Raw genomic sequence first — 21,455 nt, forward strand, 5'->3', positions numbered from 1 at the left:
TGATAGTGTGAAAAATCCCAGCTAAATACCTTTGTTCCACATTTCATTGCAATTTCTTGTAAAACTCCCACATCATTCGAAGCATTGAGTATGTTACCTCCTCCTGGATTGCTATTAGTTGGGACTTTGTTCATGGAAGATTCTTCATCTTCTGATTAGCTCAATCAAAATAAGACCTTTAGTTTAAAAAATCCACCAGCATTTCCATATACAAGTCAGAACTAGAATTTGCATTATAATTTCATATACATTAACTTAAGCTTGTCAAATCTCTCTCTGAAAATAACAAATAAATTTTGCAAAAATCGCAATTCCACTAAATTTTTGCTTCATATTTCATCTGACATTTTTCTATTTCTGACACCTAATTTGTGTCAAGCTTGGCACCAATTGATTTTGTGTAGCTTTTTATGGTCACTACCTCGTGAAACACCAATTTGGGGGAGAGACCCCCTTTGTAGGAGTCCACAAGGGGATATTTCATTTATCTATTGTTCACCATGTTGTACAACCTTAACCCAATCTAGACTCAAACCAGAGATCTCCAGTAAAGAGGGCATGCATATTCCTGCACTGCTTGATCAACATAGATATTTTTCTTCTTAAGAGCAGTTATGTTACCAAGCTCTCAAAAATAATAATTTAAAGGTTGAGCCAAGTTATTAGAGGATGTCAAAATTAGCAACATGCTTTACATCCGATATACATGCATGGATACACAGGAATAAAAATATAAATGTAAAGAATAAAGTTACTAAATAATAGCAATCAAAATGATAGTTATTAGAAGAAGAATTTTTCTATATTTGGGCAAATATTAAAATCTTTCCTAACAAATAATTACCTAAATGGGAAAATGAATCTAGAACCATATGATTACTTTTTACTTTTTCATCTCCAAAAATTCCTTGCTAGAAAGGAAATTTTAATAAGCAAGTCCCTTACAAACAAATTCACTTTCAGATAAATTGCAAATACATACTAGTCAATACATGAATGTAGCAACAATTAAATGCCCACCTCAGAAAGTCGCATTTTAGCCTCGCCTAGACACCTATCAATTGCAGGAGAATTCTCCACACCATGATTGAAATAAGGCTATTGAATTTGTTTTTCTAAAGAAAGAGAATTGAACTGAACAATTAGTCCTTGAGTTGGCCTTGTAAGTTGCCTAGGACTCATCTCTTCTTCTGCTCCAAGCCATCCACCAGGCACTTGATTTGGAGGTAATGAAATTTGCAATGGTCTAATATGTATAGGAGGATCAGCTAAATTATGTTTCCTAGTATCTTAGCCATGTTGTAGTATCAAAAGTCACCTTCTTGTATCGGGATCTAGTTCTAATTCAGGAACTTCACCTTCTTCTCGAATTGGAGAACCTTGAATATAAGATTCTATACTATTAAGGGTTTGAGGTACAAACTTTTTAACTATTGGAATCCCATGGGAATATTCTTGAAAATATTTGATTGGGGTATCTGTACAAGATGGTTGCATGGGAATAACAAATGGAGGTGCAATAGTAGGTTGTGTTTGATCGAGAAGGTGAGCCATCATTTTAAAACCTTGATTGTCTGCCCCGTTAGAGGTAATCTCTGATTGCAAAGGAGAATTAGACTCTTGCAAATACAATAGCAGTAGTTAATGTAGTATAAGTCTTTCAATTTTTTTTGTGATTTAACAGACACCATCACAAGATTATATAATAACAATAACTTATCCCTGACAGTCACAATGTAGGGTTTAGAGAATTAGACTAAGAAAAAGCATCAATATAATGCCTAATTCACTAGATGATTAGGAATGTGATCTTTGCTATGCAGGATTAGAGTCTAGAGAGAACCACATGTGAATTTTCAATTTAGTTGTCTATAAAATTGATTGTTCATATGGTTCCCTTAATATTGGAGAAACTATCCACTTTATTGCTCTCAGGAATAAAGAAAATAATGTTGACACTACACATGAATACATAAACTAATATGCGCTTTTAAGCATTGTTTCAATACAAAATACCACATTGATTTAGAAGAAACCAAATTTATCCTAAGGAAGAATATTATTGCAAGTGGAAATTAAGAGGTATTGTTGAAATTAATAGGCATTTGCATAATCCCAATAGAGACGAATGGTGAGGTTTAAGTTACTCCTAGCAACCTATTGTAAATGCTCACAAATAAAGTTGTACACATTCATTGGTTTCTTCTTCGTCCCAATTTATTGCAATCTCTTGGCTTTTATAATGTAATTTTTTTGTACTTATTAATGCACCTAACCTTAAAAACACTATATCACACACTTGTTTTTTCTTGCAATGAACTATGACATCAGCAATGTTAAAGATTTTAGCTGTGATAGAAATCTTTATCTCTAATTTTTCTCTATGTATTGAAATTGAGATAATACCTATGGATTATGTTTATAGCTAGATATTTGAGATAATATTATATGAAGTGACACGTATCATGCATTTGGAAATTGAAGAGAACATTGGTTATGATATGAAGAGTCTCTCAATTATATATATGTGATTGCTTTGTGTGTTGAGATAACGTATCAAGTTGAAAGCATTGTACTTGAACATTTTTATATCAATAAAAGATATATTTTCCTAATGTGGTTGGGTCTTTCCCTTCAAGCCGAAGTGTTCTCCCAGAATAAATGTCTTGTGTCTTTTGTACCTTTTTTGTGTTCTTTGCTGCTGTTTATCCTTACTTCTGGGAAAAACATTAACAATCAAGGGGAATGAGGCAATGTGTACCAAGATTATTTGGGAATGGAGAGATTTATGGTCCAAGCGTGAATGGGTAATGAAGGTCTAATACAGGACACAATGTTTAGGTCAAGATTGGAATTAATTAGTCTTACAAAATGGTTGATATTAGTTCGCCATGTTGATTGTGTCCTAGGTATAGTTGGTTCTAGTATAAGTCTATAAAGATAACACATAAGATAAAGAAACTTAAGATGTGTCAAGAAACTATTTTGTCAAGGGTCAATATGCCCTATGGATGTCCCTATCTAACTATATATCTTTTAATTGCATATAATAACTAATTTATGTGCTTTTTCATGACTATGTTTGACTCATATAATTGTGATCTCTCTAGCACTATGATGTCGTTTAATATGTCTTGCTAAAGCTTGTAAATTTTGTTCCTTTTTCCATGTCATGTAATATGTCTTGCCTTTTTGCTTATATGTTTTGAAATTGTTGTTAGGCCTTGTAGCTTGTATAATTTGATTGCTGGAGAGCTTCTACAGCAAAGAAAGAAGGTCGTTGCATGAGTTATAGCTACGCGCTCGGGTATGAAAATTGTATATTTTTTAATCTAATGTATATTTTAACTAAAATTTTAGCTTATATGTTTTGAAATTTCTTTTAGTGGCTTAATGTTGTACAGTCTCTTGAAATAAGACCTTCAAGCAGTTGGTCAAAGTTTTACAAATAGTCTTATCCACAAATTTTCCTAGACCAATTGACTGAATGTTATAAAAGGTGATTGGGTTAAATGTCTTAGGAATAAAGTCAAAGAAAGTATTTTTAAAATATTAAATTATTTAACTAGGTCTAAGAAGATTTGTGTACTTTTGACAGTTTTTCTTAGTTTGTGAAAGTTGTAGATCGAGGTTTTCATAGCTCAATTGTTGCTTCCTACAAAGAATGATCATGTCAGATAATATAAGTGAAGAACAAAATAGGGAGACAATCACTAGATTGTGGTCTAACTTGAAAAGAAAAGGTGATGGAAAATGTTATTGTCCTTGCAAAATTTGTAAGGGCTTAAACCGTAGAAGACTGCTAATCAAAACAGTTAAGAGACATTGTAGGGAGAATGGTCACATTGAAAGGGGGCATGACTATCATCCACTGGTAAGTTGTTCATTATATTATTTTAACAATTTATATACATATGAAATCACTTGATGATGAGTTGATTATCATGGTTTTTTTATGTTAATCAATTTTATATAGGTTGATCTCCCCAGGGAAGTACATGATATGAACCACAACAATCCGAAGAATATGATTTTCAATGTGGAGGAACATGGAGGTGCGAATATCCAAGGTGAAGATAATGATCCCATGGAAGATGACGATCATGTGCCAGAAAACACAATTGAAGATGATGGTATAGATACATTGATCCATGACACATTTAGTCCAAGCGTATCTAATCATGATGATGATGATATCCTCGATGTACCTCTACTTGAGAAGGCATACGAGCCCCTATACACAGACTCCCAAACAACTCTTCTCTTTGTTGTATTGTTGTTGTTGAACTCGAAGGTTATGAATGGCTTATCCAACATAACAATGTCACGTATGTTAAGGTATGTAATATATGTCTTTATAGTTAACAAAGGGTGAATAATGTACCACTAATATTGTTTATATTAACAAATTATATTTTTTTTTGTAGATTGATAGGTGAGTTTCTGTTACCACCATCAAATATTCTATCTCGCTCATATCGAGAATTATCTGCTATTATGAAAGATATTGGAATTGAGTATGAAGCAATACATGCTTGTCCCAATGATCATATTATATATTATAAAGAACATGAAATTGCAACACAATGCCCTGTATGTCATACAAGTCGATATCGAATAGATCGACTAACAAAAAAGGTGCCTCAAAAGGTTCTTCATTACATCCCCATTATTCCACGGATGCGACAATTATTCATGTGTAGTAGCTTGGCTCAATTTATGGATTATCATGCATGCAATAGAAGTCAAGATGACATTATTCAAATTCGTGTGAATGGTTCAGCATTTATGCACATAGAGGAAAAGTGGCAACACTTCAAAGAAGAACTTCATAATCTTAGGCTTTCATTGGCAGCAAACAATGTCAATCCATTTGGAGAGATGAGATCTGTTTACTTGGTGTGGCCTATTTTTGTTATCAAGAATAACATTCCTCTATGGATGTCAATAAAGAGGGAGCACATTATGTTGGCAATGATTGTTCTAGGTATCTTATCATTTGATAGTTATTAATTTACATGTACTTACAAATCTTGCAGTAAAATGGTCACAATAATTATGTAATGTTACTATTCATTCAAGTAGGTAAATATCAAGTAAAAGATATGAATGTATATATTGAGCCTCTTATCAACAAGTTGGTGGAGTTATGGAGTGGTGTCACTATGTATGACGTGTCTAGACCAATAGGACAAAGACAATTTCAATTCCATGCAATACTTGCATGGACAATACATGATGCCCTAGGGCTAACACATTTTTGTGGTATGTTATAGTGAATTCAAGTTGCGCACGATAATTCTAATTATAAAAATCAACATATTTAATAATCCAATTATATCATTATTTTGTAGGTCTTCAAACAAAGGGAAAATTTGCATGTCCAGTGTGTGGTCCAAAGATGAAATCTTGTCATTCAAAAAGTTTAGGAAAGCAGGTGTTTGATGAGTGTAGACACTTCCTCCACAGGAATCATAAGTATTGAAGTATGAAAAAACATCTTTTCAATGGGAAAGAAGAGACTACATCGAAGAATGATACCTCACCTATGGAAGTTGGAATATAATAGAATTAATCATCGAGGTAATACTATTCCACCTAATGGTTTATGTTTGTAATTTATATATTTCTATTGTGATTTTTGTTTACTAATTTTGTAATTGATGATCGTGAAGGTCATCAAGGTAGTACTGACAACCTTCCAAAGGGACTAAAAAACTATCCCAGACAATTTAGTAGGTTGCCCTACTACGAGCACTTACAAATTGTGCATTTTTTTGATACTATGCATATTGGAAAGAATATAACAGAGACATTGTGGAAAATATTGGATGGAAGGCGTGAAAACTTAGAAAAAATTGTCAAAATTTGTAACGACGTTCATGAATCCAATCATGCATTGAAGAATTTCATTCACTCAAATAGCAACAGAGATCAGATTAATATAAGTGCCCTTCCTTGGTTATTAACAGAGCAGAAAAGTGATGCCATAAAAGAAGTCATATGAAAAATTTGATTTCCCATAGGATTTGCTACGAACATAAACAATCTCATATTAAAAAAAGGTGAATTTTGGCTAGGGCTCAAAATGCATGATTGGCATACTTTCGTCAAGGTAAGTTATGTTATTCTATATTTACAATATATTCATAAACTACATGTACTATTCGTTATGCTATGTTAGAAAACAATGAAATGATTGGTTTATAATTACTATAGTACATGCTTCCTCTATCTCTCCTAGAGCACTTCAACAATAACATCAAACAAGTGATATACAATCTTGGAAAATACATGAGGTAAGCAGTAATATCTGTTCAATTTGTTGTATATATTTATTATATTCGCAATTTTTTTTTCTTGCTATGTAATCTATTGTATATTATTTTGTAAAGTCTCGTTTCTATATATTTTTTGTGACTTGAATCTCTTAATGTAGGTGGTTGTCATCTAAATAAATCCATAAAGAAGATATAAACTATTGGAAGAGAAGAATTCCTCATTTACTATGTGAAATGCAAAAGTTTCTACCTCCAACTTTTTTCAATGCACAGGAACACTACCTCATACACCTAGTTGAGGAGATTGAATTGTGTGGACCTGTACACACTAGGTCAATGTAGATGGTTGAGAGGCATTTGAAATCTTTGAAGGCTTTGGTTCGACAAAGAGCACATCTTGAGGGTTCTATGGTAGAGGGATATATGGTATACCAAACTATGGTGTACATTATTGAATATCTTCCTAAGTTTGCATCAAATATCCATATAGATCGCATTTGGGATCTCGAGCCTTTTAAAAAATTAGAAGGGGAGTACTTGATGGGGAAAGGTACATTGAGGAAAGTGAGAGGTAATAAATTATAAGATGTTATTGTAATAAATTATTTCTTAATCTTCAAAATAAATCGGTTGTAAGTTGTCTATTTTTTTTTTGTACAGATGCTCGAGAGTGGGATGCACTACATTTGTATATTGCAAACAATCTTGATTGGATGATAGTATGGATTGAACGATGTCAACATTTTGGTCGCACATTAACATGGGAAGGTGTATCTTCATTGGTTAAAGAAGCTCATCATAATGGAGATTCCAATGTTACGCAAAGGGAAATAGATTTAGCACATGGTTCAAGAGATTTCTAGGTACGTACAAATTTATTAATCACCGGTATGTTTATCAACTCACAATACAATAATTTTGACATGTTTCACATATTATTGCAGGTTAAAAACTACAAGGCTATGTTCTATAATGGTCAAAATTTTTGCGTCAAAGTGTTGGATGACACAAAGAAAACTTGTGATTCAGGAATAACTGTAGTCTTTCAAGTGACTAATATTTCATCTAGAAACAACTTACATCCTCAAGAGTTTGAAAATTGATACTATGACATTTTGGATGATATACTTGAGTTTGACTTTAGTTCCTTCAAATTAGTACTCTTCATTGTCAAATGGTACAGGCTACAACTTAATCCAAATGACCCTGATAGAACTATTATTGAACATGATAATGGATTTACAATGGTTAATACAAGGTCATTTGAGCCAGTTGGGGATGAGCCTTATGTTCTTCCAAGCCAATGTGAGTAGGTATTTTACTCAGAGGTTTCACATAAATTGGGTTGGTCATTTTTTGTTAGACATGAACCGAGAGGAAGGCTAATAAAGTATAATGCGATGGAAGAAGAAGATACCAAAGAAGTAGAAGATGATGTAGATGGTGATCACGATCAACATTTATTGGATGATGTTCCTGACACAAATTTTCATGAAGAAGAAGAAGAAGATGATGACGATGATGCTACTACTGATGATGATGATGAAGATGATGTTGATGTTGATGATGATGATGACAACGACAATGACGATGATGATAATGATGATGATGGCGAGGATGATGATGATGACAAGGATGATGATGATGATGATGATGATGATGATGATGAGGATGATGATGATGGAATTTAGGTGTGTGCCATCAATCCTTAATCTATTTAATATTCATTTCTTGATAGAAATATATTTGTCTTATATATATGGTTACATAGTTTATTCATTATCTATTTAAAAGCTACAAGTTTCAACTACAAATAGAATATTGCTAATCTAAATTAACTATTAATCTAAATTAATTAAATAAAACTATTTAAAACATATATTGATGCGTGAATGTATTGAGCCTTATTTTCTTTCAGGTCAAAAGCATTTGTAAGTGTTTAGTTTAGAAAAGGGAATTCATTAAATATCTATAAAAGGGAGTTGTATCTAGAATAAAATTGATAGGGAAAACATAATATAAGTTCTTACCCAATTTTTTGGTTAATAATTCTGCCTCTATAGGTGATGCAGAGACCCTAGGTGGACTTGCAATCATTCATAACAAGAGGGACTTCCATAGTATTCTCACAACACCAACCAAGCATCTTCATAAGATCCCTCTCCTTGATCCAAGCCAACTTCATAACCTATCAAAGTGCACACCAAATCCTTATGCCACCTTAGGTTCTACATCTTTGGAATAATCCCATGAATGTCCCTCAATCCATCCAATGGATTCATCCAAGCAATCTAATCAACAAACTATCAAATGCTCACAATGCCTCAATAGGTGCCAAACTTGAATTCACCTTAACTAGGTGTTTCCTCCACCTCCACACACATCAAACAAATTCAAATAGCATGTCCCCAAGGTGACTAAGCCCTCAACTCAATAGCTGATACAAAAACCCAATTTTAGCCCTTCACTAGGCCTACTTCCCTAGTAGGCTTATAATGTGAGCCTGATTTAAGTATTTTATTGTGTACCTTTTAATGTTTTAAATTTTTATGTGATGCTTATGATGGATGTGATTATGATTATGATGTGATTATGCTCACAAGAATTGAATTACATTTGCAAGAAACTGAACCCCTTTCAGGAGCATCCCACACAGTCTCATGGATTGACAGGTATAAGTCAATACTCCTTATAAACAGTCTATTTAATACACTTATCAATAGTAAGATTTATTTCTTCTAAGATTTGTCCCATTTGCAGGTACCAGCGAATAGGTATTTGTCAGCAGTGTCTTCCTTGAGTGAGGGAAATATAGGAATAGAAGAGGAAAGTGAGACATGCAGTTTATCTAGAATAGGGAGATTAACTAGAGGTCAAAGGACTAGAAGGAAATTCATTAAATGCATGAAATTTTTCCTTTCTCAAGTGGGGTCATGTTCTTATGACAATGAGATGGAAGGCGACATCGAGGTGCCCTTGAGGTACCAACATCTACAGAAACATTAGGTACCCAAGGAACTTCCTCCAATAAACACTAATTTTTGTGTTAACGAGAGAACATATCACATAGCACCATCATTATTACATGGTTTGGGCCTATTTTCTATGGATAACATAAAGGTGTCTTACAAAAAAGTTTCTAAATTGATGAAGTATGTTGGACCATGTTACGATTACAAAAGTTGGATGCATATTGTTCAATATAAAAAAAGTATGCATAGGTATGCCCTCTCGGAAAATTATAGACAATAGCAAGACAATAATCAAAGTAAAAGTGTGGCTATACACATTGATGGAAGGCCAAAAGCAATAGGGAATATTGTGGGTTTTATAAATAGTACATGACCTAGGTCACCTATAAAGCAAGCCAATTGCATATTTGAGGCACGCAAGGGAAATCGTGTATTCATCTGTGAGATAAAATCAATACGTGCAGGGGAAGAGCTTCTTATTGATTACAATTTGAACCACGTAGATACAAATGAGGCTACTATCATGGGGGTGGTACATACTATTAAACCAACTTCTAATCAATGACTCCAACATACCATTTAGTCAATAAATTTTTGGCTAACATTTTTATACTTGATCTTTGACACAAGGGCACAATATGGAGCAACCACCCAGAGAGGATGCTGGCGATGTACCCGAATCATCTACACATGAGCAGGTAAAACTCATTGTAATTGTGCAAACTAGATAGAAGCAAAATGTTTTTTTTTTAATGTTGTTTTCTTCATTGTTTTGGAGTAATTTTGATAATAGTAATACTATTGTTGTCACAAAGGGCCAGTGGTCAAAGGGAGGGAAAGGAACCTGTAGTCCCTGATTAGCACCCCCTCCCCCCCCCCCCTAAGGAGGACCCTTTCTATATTGATTTAGTAGAGACCGATGACCCGATCGGTTTGATTAAAAAGTTGCTAAAGAAAATTGGCAGAGAAATTATACATTAGGCAACCCTAAAGCCTACTACTCAGGAAATAAAAGATAATGGATCTGAATTGTTGCACACCTCTGAAACCTTAAAAGTAAGTATTAATGAAATTTTTAATTATAACAAGAGTTCAATAATGGTTTTTATGTTATGCTCTTTTATGGCATTAATTAAAATATGGATGTGTTGTCTTTACAGAGTTTTTTGCATGATTTCAAGCCCCGCTCTCATGATGAGGGTGCTATAGGTGGTTCAGGTAGATCACATGTTCCATTCCCCACTTGTTTTTTCCACTAAATATATATAGGAATGATCATAATCATTGACAATACATGCTTAAACAATCCTTTTTTTTTAATGCTCTAACAATCTTGTCCATGCTAGTCCACGCGTTCTATATTTATGCATGCTCTAAAAATTTTATTCTTTAGCTTCACATCAAATTAATCCTGTGATGATGCCACCTCCATCCAGGACAACCACAAATCTCTTTCTGACTACTGAGTCGATAGCACACAGCTTATAGGCATCAACTGTTGCACCATCTACTGGTACACAAATCCCTCTTTTTCTCTCTTATGACAGCAACAAATAATTATTTTTTACAACTTTTTAACATCAATTATCATTTTTTCTTTTATACTTCATGACAAAGACTTATGAAACTTATGAAACTTTTTGCAATAGGAGCTGCAGCATCATTTCCTAGATGTTCCTATGTTCCTAGTACAGGAATGGTGAAAGATGTCATATTGATCGTCAGCGATGATGAAGGCATTCCATTAAAAGTAGCCAAAGTTCCAGGTACTTTAAAGTTATTATTATTCTATAGTGCTCTAATAGTAATTTAGTTTTTGATCACTCTTCATCGACTAACGATCCCATGATTTTTTTGTAGGGAATGATTTTTTTTGGAGAAAACTCAGTGATGAGTGTTTGCAAATATTTGGGCCAACCCTGTATACCTGGTGGAACATCATATCCTAACTAAAACCTCAAACTACTATTTTGATTTCATATCATTGCTAGAATAGTTTTCCTTTCCATCCATTTCTTGAACTATATTAAAGGTAGCTTCACTTCATTTATTAGTCTAACATGTTTTTTTTCACTTAAAAGGTGGAATAACCAAGACAAACTATTGAAGGATGATCTTATAGAGAGCATGACCCAACTCTTTGGACCTCGTGCATTTGAGAGAAACAAGCTCCTTGAAAAAGCTGGTTTATGTTTGAAGTATATTAGGGACCAATACAGAAAAAATTTACGGGATAACCCCAGGTACGAGCGTTTGCCCTATGTTCCTGAGGCTGAGTGGCAGGCTCTGATTTTGGATGGAAAATATAAAGCTGACAAGAAAAATAATATTACACTAGTAGAGAGTACAACAAGCTATGTGATACTCTTGAGAATGTAATTATGTATTAATTAACCTCTATATTTATACTATCTAACATATTTCAAACTTTTCATAGATTTCCTGACACATCAAAGGCAACAAAGGCAAGACTAGAAAAGCACAAGACACGCAAGCTCGGCTCTGGTGGTTTTTCAAAACTTCAATCACGAGTTGTAAGTATTAGTAAATGAAAAATTGTATCAAATTTTTTATATAGTGTGATGAGAAATGCTAGGATAGACTAGCTTGTCTATGTTCCTAATCCTCAACTTGGATCTCAGTGTTCCTCCACACTAATATATGATGCAGAGTAACATGCTTTGGAAGCACCAACAAACTCCTAGCACCTTGGAACAACTAAGAAATTCAAGTTATCACCCCAATCCTCTGTTCTCCACAAGAACATTCAAGGATTGATTCACCTTCAAACAAGGAACTAATCTGCTGTTACAACTGCTCCTTTAATCCATGGACCCAACTCATCACATAAGGCTACATACTAGTTAGTTCTCCCTTGTACCATTCAAGGTCTCATACAACCAACCTTGACACCAAGTGGTTTGGACAACTCCAACCCTCTAACCTAAATGGAAACCAAAAAAAAACATCAACACAACCCAAAACAAATCAGGTCTAAGGAAAACTTGTTGTTAACAATCACAGGGCAGATTGCAACACTTGACCTTTATTCTACGCACCCAACCAAGAGTGCAATTGGATCCTCTAGGACTCCCAAACACCAAAGACAGTTTAGAACAACTCCAACATGACCAAAATAAGGTGTAACAAGGGGTGGAAACCCTACTAACTATTTACCATTTCCTTTTGATATTTTAACTACCCTCCATTGGTTGATGAAACAATGCAAGTAAAATTCACCATACCACACAAAAATGCAGGGCTTAGAGTTCAAGAGATGCCTCATAGAAGAGGATAAGAGAATTAGCTTCCAACAAGGCTATAGAGCTGTGGCTGAATGGCTACGAGTTGAAATCAGTGTGGAAGGTTCTAATATTGATGCATCTGAGCCACAGGTAAATAAGCTAAATGAAATTTATTTCAAATTGAATACTTTACCAATTAGAATATTTGATGTTAAGTTCCAATATAAAGTGAGTATATTTGTTTTAAGCAAGCAATGATAACAATGTGTAGGATGTTGGAATGCAGCCTGACAATCCTTCTACATAATTTGTGGATGTTGAATGTTCGCATGATGTGCATCCCAGTGGTGGAGGTATACATTTTCTATTAATTTTTTTTATATGTAATTGCAATTGGTGTTTGGATTAACACAACATTTTGTATAGCAGCTGTAGAGGATCGAGGGGTCGATGTTCATGAGCATGTTGATGTTGAGTCCAAAAAAAATGATGTGGTCAGATCAGGTAAAGAGCGCCACAATTATGTCATTTAAAATAATTAAATACTTGTAACAATTATAATAAATTATTTTTAATTTAACTCTTTTATTTGTTATTACAGAGGACCCCCCTTTGCAACAGCATAGGAATTTGAGATCATCAAGAACAGAGAACAGAACAACTGATGAGGGGGGAATTGATGATGACACTGATGCTCCTCTTAGAGCTTACATAGAAAAAAGAAATAGAAAGAAAAAAAAGAAATGATTGTCATCTACATACCTTAATTGATAATGACTGAATTTTATGTCTCAATGAATTTAATTATGTGCTAATGAATATTCATGAATTATGTGTTAATGTAGAATATTGATGAATGTTGCATGTTAATGAATGTTATCATGTGATATTTATTGAATGTTACATTTTATTAATGGTTGAAAGAATGAATGAATGTTAGATGTTAACAGGGAATGTAGAGTGATGTTAGTGGGAGGGAGGTGGGGCCAAATGAGCTTCCACCTTCACGTGGTTGGCCCTATTTAGTAGAGAATATTAAACTATTCTCAAAAAAAAGTGAAGCTCAATAAGATACTAAATATTTCTCTATTTTGTCCTATGTTTAGATTGTTGTCCTATACATCTAAGGCTTCATGCTTTGAACTATCATGAAGTTCTAAACTTGTAGCTTTTTTATTGCATCCTTGGATATCAGCATTGTCTTGGGACTGTATTATCACCAATGATATGATTATCATGATTTTCTTTGGGCATCAAGTTAGATAATTTGTGATTTGTTCACTGCTTTTCCAGCCTGCGTAAATTTCCCCCATAAGGCTATTGACTTGGGTGAGAGAAGGATTCATTTATGCGAGATTGTTATTCAATTCATCTTATAAGCTCTCTATACTTTGAAGAGGTCAAGCAAGACAACAACCTTTTTAGCAACAAGGTGGCCTCTAACATGAGAGCAATGAATACAAGGTCTGATTGAACATTGCATCCCATGTTTTCACCTAATCTAGTTGAAAAAGAACTAATCCCTGAGATTGAGGTAGAAGAGATGCACATCACAAGTGAGATTATGGTGGCTTGAAATGAACACATGCAACTTCCAGCTTATGTAAGCTAACCAATAAATTCAAATCAGTTCATGAACCAACATAATGACAAAGTTAGGAATCATCTGTAATGGCAAGACAAAAGGCCTACAAGGCAAGCTAGACAAAGCTTACAGCTAATTGAGTATAAAGATGCCTTGAACAAATAATATACCAATTTTTAATGGAACCAAAGAAATATCAGCCACGCCATGGGTTCATAAATAAGAATATTTCTTAGCATTCAAGCCTATAGAAGAGAAGGCAATAGAATTTTCTACCATGCACCTAGAAGGGTATCTTCTGATTGGTGGAAGTGGAACCATGAATTAGTTTCCAAGGATCATGCCATGATACACTTGTAAAAAGTATTTTTTAAGTGGTTGGTTACTCGCTTTAACTGAAAAGATATAGAAGTCTATTATAGAGAATTGGCCCAACTTAAGCATGTAGGACATGTGGAGACTTACATAAATAAGTATAAGATTGAGTGATAGATTGAAACAATTGGTCAAGGCACATAGGAATAATACATTGGATAATATCATTGAGTTAGCTCTTGATGTTGAAGTCACACCTCCTTCTGAGAAATACAAGAAGAACTTCAAGAATCAAAAATTAGATGATGAATTAGATGTGAAGGCTCCTAATCAGCCTAAAGTCACATCTCCTAAGTTAGGAAAAGAATCAAGTAATGAGTTAAGAAGAATGAATCTTTGTTTTCATTACAAAGAAAATTGGAAACCAGGCATAGGTCTCTTGGTAAGGGTAAGGCATACCTTATTGAGGTGAATTCTAATGTAGGCACTGATGAGGATAAATGAACTCTTGCATCCCTATCTGGGTATTCCAGAATCCATCTTTGACAAAGGATGGGAAGTTATGCATATGGCAAAGAGTAGTGCTACACATAACTTTTTTGATGAGAACTTTGTAGTAAATGAAGGACTAAAAGTAGAGAACTTTTCTCAATTCAGCATTATTTTTATGGATGAATCCAAAATTAGTTGCATAAGGAAAATACTAGGGGTGGGCACATAACTAGACAATCATATATTTGATGTTGAGTACTGTGTGATTGGCATTGGTGCAATCAAAGTAGTATTGGAAGTACCATGGTTGAAGTCCTTTGGAGGACACATTCAAGATTTCAATAACAGGGAGCTTGAGTTTTCTAATGAAGGTAAACAAATTGTGTTGAAGGCTACCAAAAATGACAACCCAAAAGTTGTGGCAGCTAAGTGTATGGAAGCTCACTTTATGATGAAAATTCCCTTGAGAGACATGGGGATAAATCAGACCATTCCAAATATGACAACAGTAATGTATCTCCTTATTCTCATGATATGGCATCTTTAGTACATAATGATGTGTCATGCTTAGCATTGGGATAATATGGAGGTATACATTCTAACAATCCATTGGCAACAAAAGAATTGCTCCTTCATTTGATGTCCAATATTATGGATATTATACATTCAAACAATCCATTGGAAACAAAAGAATTGCACCTAGATTTGATGTCCAATATTATGGATATTAATGTGGGATCATGTATGGTCATTGTTCTTAATGGAGAAGGGTCGAAAAAATGTTGTAACTGGCTTGCAGCTAGGTAGTGATACCTGGGATGTTGGTTTGTTTTTAACTTTTTACAGACAGTAGATGTTTCATCATAATTGAGTGGCTTGATGAGCTACTACTTTTTCACACTATATGATAGGTTTTAGATTGTGGTACAACATTGAAACACCTTCACTACGTAGAAGTTGTTGCATGAAATGTTTTCTCATGTGCAACTTTCTTCAGTTAAAACTATGATCTCCAGTTATGAGGTTGTAAATTATAGCCCATGAGGATTTTTGAAGTTTGCATCGATCATATCATGGGAGCATTAGCTATGGCTCATAATGAGGCTTCTAGTTTTAAATGCTCTTAACATTTATTCTTGGCAAGCAATTTGATATTATAGTGTTATAAGCTATAGCTGTACTATGTCAAATCAATTGTCATGACACCAATCCTCAAAAAACTTCAAAAGTTTGTAGAGGTCAAGGCAATTATCACATCTAGGACATCCAATTTGTTGCATCTAGATAATTAAATTATTCATGACATTCAATTATGCATTTCCAATTAATCTGTGCATGTACATATATAAATATACATAAATATGCATATAGATATACACACACAAGTAAAAATGATTGATTGTCTTAGCTTAATTTAAAAAATAAAAGATAAATTTAACTATTAAATTTTGAGTATAATGTGATGATTAAGTTGTATCATTATTGTACTAGCCATCAAGATTCAAATTCCACCCATTTTCACTTTTACTAAAAATTAACCAATCTAAATAAATATTCATAATATATATATATATATATATATATATATAATATAATACATATAATAACAAACAAAATATTTTACCTTGGTATTTAATCCATCTAATGGAACTTTAGAATTCTAAGAGTGAGGGGTTAGAACTCATAAGGTGGTTTGTTTAGATTGAAAAACTATCATGTTTAATTCAGTTATGTTATTTGATATTTGTTATGGTACAATTCCTATTGTTCAGGAATTAGGCATCTTAGAACCTTCATAGCCTCCCCTAAAGGTATATCAGATCAAAGAAAGAGTGCCCAAATGCCATTCCTACTCATCAATTGGACATTCCCATTATTGATATGGGCATGTTTTTGGGAGAATCAAATCTCTACAGGAAAAAGGAATTAGAAAAGCTTGGCATTCCATGTTAGGATGGGGATTTTTTCAAGTGGGTACCTTCAACATTGACTAAAAATTATGTTGTAGAATAGGGGTCAGGTTCCATATTGTTTTTAATCTTCTAACTTGCTTGCTTCACTAATATGATATGTATATCTCTATTATAGGCTGTGAATCATGGAATTCCTCTTTTCCCGATAGATAGAATGAAGAGAATTGTAAGGGATTTCATTCAACTGCCCCTGCAAGAAAAACTCATATACAAAATACAAGAGCTTGAAGGCTATGGCCAGGCTTTTATAATCTATAATGAACAAGTACTAGACTAGGCAGATATGACATCCTTGACTACTCTGCCCCCATAGGATAGAAAAATGGACTTCTTACCAACAAAGCCAGTGGATTTTAGGTACCCAAACCTTTGTTAATTCATATTGATAAAAATATTATGTAAAATCTATTTTTGCCTCTTCTGCTATCCTAGGCCTCTGATGGCTGTAGGTATGAAAAGCACATCTATGTCATTAAGTTTTTACAATCCATTTCAAAATAATTTCTTGGTGTATTAGCTCTGTTCCTATCCATATGATTTTCATCATTTTCATTTTCTTTTCAAATCATGCTGCCCGTTTGTTGCAGATTAACTGTGGATCAATATGCTCTTCGAATTCAAAGACTTCGCAATGAAATTATTTGCCTCTTATCTAAATATCTTGGGCTACCACAAAACTATTTTCTTAACATGTGAGGAAAAATGAGACAAAGAATGAGATTGAATTACTACCCACCCTGCCCAAGACCAGATCTAGGTTTAGGCATAAGCCCTCATTCAGATGGATATGCTTTGATTGTTTTTTTGTAGGATGATGAAATAGTAGGGCTACAGATGTGTAATGATGGTGAATGGATTCCTGTAAAACTCATCTGGTCTGGTCATCAATATCATGGACATGATTGAGGTAAGACTTAATTGAATCTCATTCTTATTTGAGCAGTGTTAATTGGTAATATTTGGGCATTGGATTAGGCTATCCATGCTATTTCTAATACCAACATCTAGAATAGCCCATTTGTAAGTGATTAGAGAGGTTACACGGGAGTACCAAAATCTAATTAAAGGTTTGATCACTCATGATGCATAGTTCTATATTTCTAAAGGAGGTTGAAGATAAATCTGGTATGAAGATGGATATAGCCTTATTCAATGGATATGGGTATAGACTTTTAAACTTGAAGGCTTTAGAATCTATTCTATCCTTTAGTGCTTTGAGGATGCTCTTCATCTCTTGCCACTCTAGGTTTACAAGTGTTGTAGTTGGTGCCCCCAATATTGGTGCCCTCAATGCATGGTATGAATTTGATGTAGTAGGTGACTATGGATGCAACAGGTATTGACAACTGAATATAACCGAGGAAACAAAGACAAATTATCACGATAGAGGAATGGTTAAGGAATGATGGATTGTTGGATTCTTCAATATATAAGTGTGTCCTCCATTAGTGTGCAATTCACTTGTTTTCTTTTAGAAACTTAAGATAGCTATAACAGTGGATTTTGTAGTTAGTTTTACCTAGAGGAGGAATACTCATGTCAAATAAGGCACAATAGCTTGGCACTTAAGTGTGTGTGATACTGGTTTTTTGTTGTTTCAATCTTTCTCAAACTGATTCTTGGCTCCTTTAAAATTTAATATTGACATCACTTAAATAAAAAATCTGTCAAATGATAGCTAGAGCCTATGGTTACTGTTTTGTGAAAGAAGCTTTTAAATAGACATTCCCATGAATTTAGTTCAACCTAAATTTCATAAAATCAAAATCAATTTGGACATACAAGCTTCTTGTCTACCATTTCACTAACTAACCAAACTGAAACACATCTATTTATTGTTATTCTTTTGTGTAAGATTAGGAACTCTTTTTTTAAGGTACACTGATTACAAAACTTGTTCAATGATAGCTAAAAAAGGGGTTCATGATATTCTGAAACCTTCTTTTTAAAAAAAAAATTAGTAGAGAAGCTTAAACTGTTGAACTTCAACATATTAGTATTGAATTATTACAAATGAATAATTAGTTTAAATATGACACAAATTAGTTCATGACATTCTATGTCCCATCACCAATATTTGTTTGGATTCATAACCCATATGTCCGTTATTTGCCTCAATTTGTGGGTGCATAAAAGTGACATCTCCAATCACATATCTAATCCCTAAACATGTAAAACTAAATTTCATAGATCCTATCTCTAATCTCTAAACTTTTAAAATTTAATAAAATTCATATTCTGACTTGTTTATTATTTGACAAGTTGTTCCTCGAATCATGATTGTAACTTAGTTTCATCACAATGATCCTTATGAACTTACATGTACATTCACTAACAAGTAACTCTAGATTATAATGATGATAGTATTGGATTTTTTCCACATTTAATTTTTCTCGTGATTCTTGAACTTTCAGGTTGTTGCTTCACAAGATTGGTCTAAACTTATAAAGGATGTAGGATTGTTCTATGTATGCTCAAGCACATCGGAAGAATTGACTCAAGAGATAGAAAGATCATGTGAGAGGCACTATATCTAGAGGCATAATGAAGTATGTTTTGTCTTGCTTATGCATCCCTTGAAGGTTTTGACATAGCCTAAACATTTATTTTATATATAAATCGATTATAACATCTCAATATGTAATAACAAATAATATAAATATTTCCAAACTTCTAAGGTCTATAAAATGTTAAATTAGTATGAGATAATTATTTAGAGTAGGTTACTATGTGTTAGTCTTTTGTGTTGTTTAAAATACTTCTATTGTATTGAATAAATGATGTGTGGGAGGAAGAGTAGAGGGAAGACAAATATGAGTATTTTAACCATATGAATTACGATTATAGAAGACATTACAGTTTCCTTTCTTCTTGAGCATAGTAATAAAAAGTAAAACAACATGTAATATGGGGTGGTTTCTGGGGTATTTTAATTTCCTTCTTCAACCAACCAACCAAAAAAAAATTCTTATAGGAAGGTACAATTCTTTAAAATAGGTTAATACATTTTATTACTTCAAAACTTGTAAATTGTCTAGAGACTTGTTAGATGCACTACATGAAAACAACATAGCCATACAGTAAGCTTTTCATACCAATTGTATATAGAAGCTACATAATTTTACAATTTGTATAGTTTAATTTCCCTTTCTAAGTATGATAAAAATATAGTTAGTATTATAATTTAAAAAAATCCAAAATAATATAGTTATTTGTTTTCACTCCAGGATTTTCTAAGACAACTAATTATTTTATCTAATTGCCTTTCATCTGGCATAAACAACTGCAAGATTATTATTTTATCGTAACTCTAATTTCTTACGATACCATCCTTATCTATTTGGAAACATTGTAGGTAACAATCGCTTCCTTGGCTTTGGTTTTTAATGAATATGCTTTAAAGACCCAATTTGAGACAAGCATCTACCTTCAGGTGAGTAATTTGTAGTGATCTAGTGATATCCTAGAGATCATTACTAGTCTAATACAGGTTTGTCACTTGGGCATGCTTAGTAGAAATGAGGATTTTCTATTGCTCATAAAACCTAGTAAGCATATGATAGTATTTTCTATGATATTTATATTGAGTAGAAATTGTGTCCTTACTATTTGTGAAGTGCTAAAATGTTTTTCAACAAACATGATTGGTTTCACCCTGAAAGGTTTAGTTTCCCCCAATAGGTTGGCTATCTGACACTTGAGGCATTTGTTCAATTCTTGGATGAGTTTCAGGAGGAGAAACTTGGGGATTCAGTCCTGGAAAAAAATGAACATGAGATTGGATGGCTTGAAGCTAGGAAGCCTTTCTATCCAACAATGTTTGATCCTGTACTTCAGATTTTTAGTCATGGCCAACCACTTAGTTGTCTGGGAAGACCCAGGTATGTAATTGCATTTTATTAGATATGGTTTATGTTTTTGTCGAGATTCTATTACTACAAAAATATTGTCCAGTCTGTAACTTCTAATTGTATGGTGTGTTAACATAATTTTTGTTTTATTTTGATTTAGTTAGATTGAAAAATGTCTACATAGTTACTGCTAGAAGCTCTTTCAATTTTCACCTGATGGAATGTAGAAATCTCATGTCTTCAAACATTTAATAGAATATGTATATGAATTTTTCTCACTTTCTTTTATTGCAAGTCAATTATTCAACTAATTTTTTGGGATTGTCATTTGAACTTCCATTTTTAGAGGTTAGAAAGTTAGGTTTAGAAACTCAAGTTATAGTCTTAGAAAAGTATTTTATTCATTAACAATTGCTTCAACCTGGCTTGTAGGTGAAGTGCACATAATATTCTTATTGCTCAAATAAATTTGATATTTTCTTAGATTTGAGCCTAGAGATCATTCAAGCAAATTCCTTGTTCAAAGCATTATCCCATTACATGATAGTGGAGCAGTTAGATGGGGGTGTGAAAAGATATCAATGTGAATGATGCAAAGTAAAAGTGAAGGCTCTAAAATAACTCAAAATTGATAAAGCACCACATGTTCTTGCAATTCATCTCAAGCGCTTCAGTGTAGTTGGATCTGGAGGAAAAATTGACAAAAAAGTAGACTTTGGTTGTATGTTGAATCTCAAACCA

The sequence above is a fragment of the Cupressus sempervirens genome, chromosome 10, assembly GCF_028749045.1.
Source record: "Cupressus sempervirens isolate cs-2001-9-10 chromosome 10, ASM2874904v1, whole genome shotgun sequence".
NCBI lineage: Eukaryota > Viridiplantae > Streptophyta > Pinopsida > Cupressales > Cupressaceae > Cupressus > Cupressus sempervirens.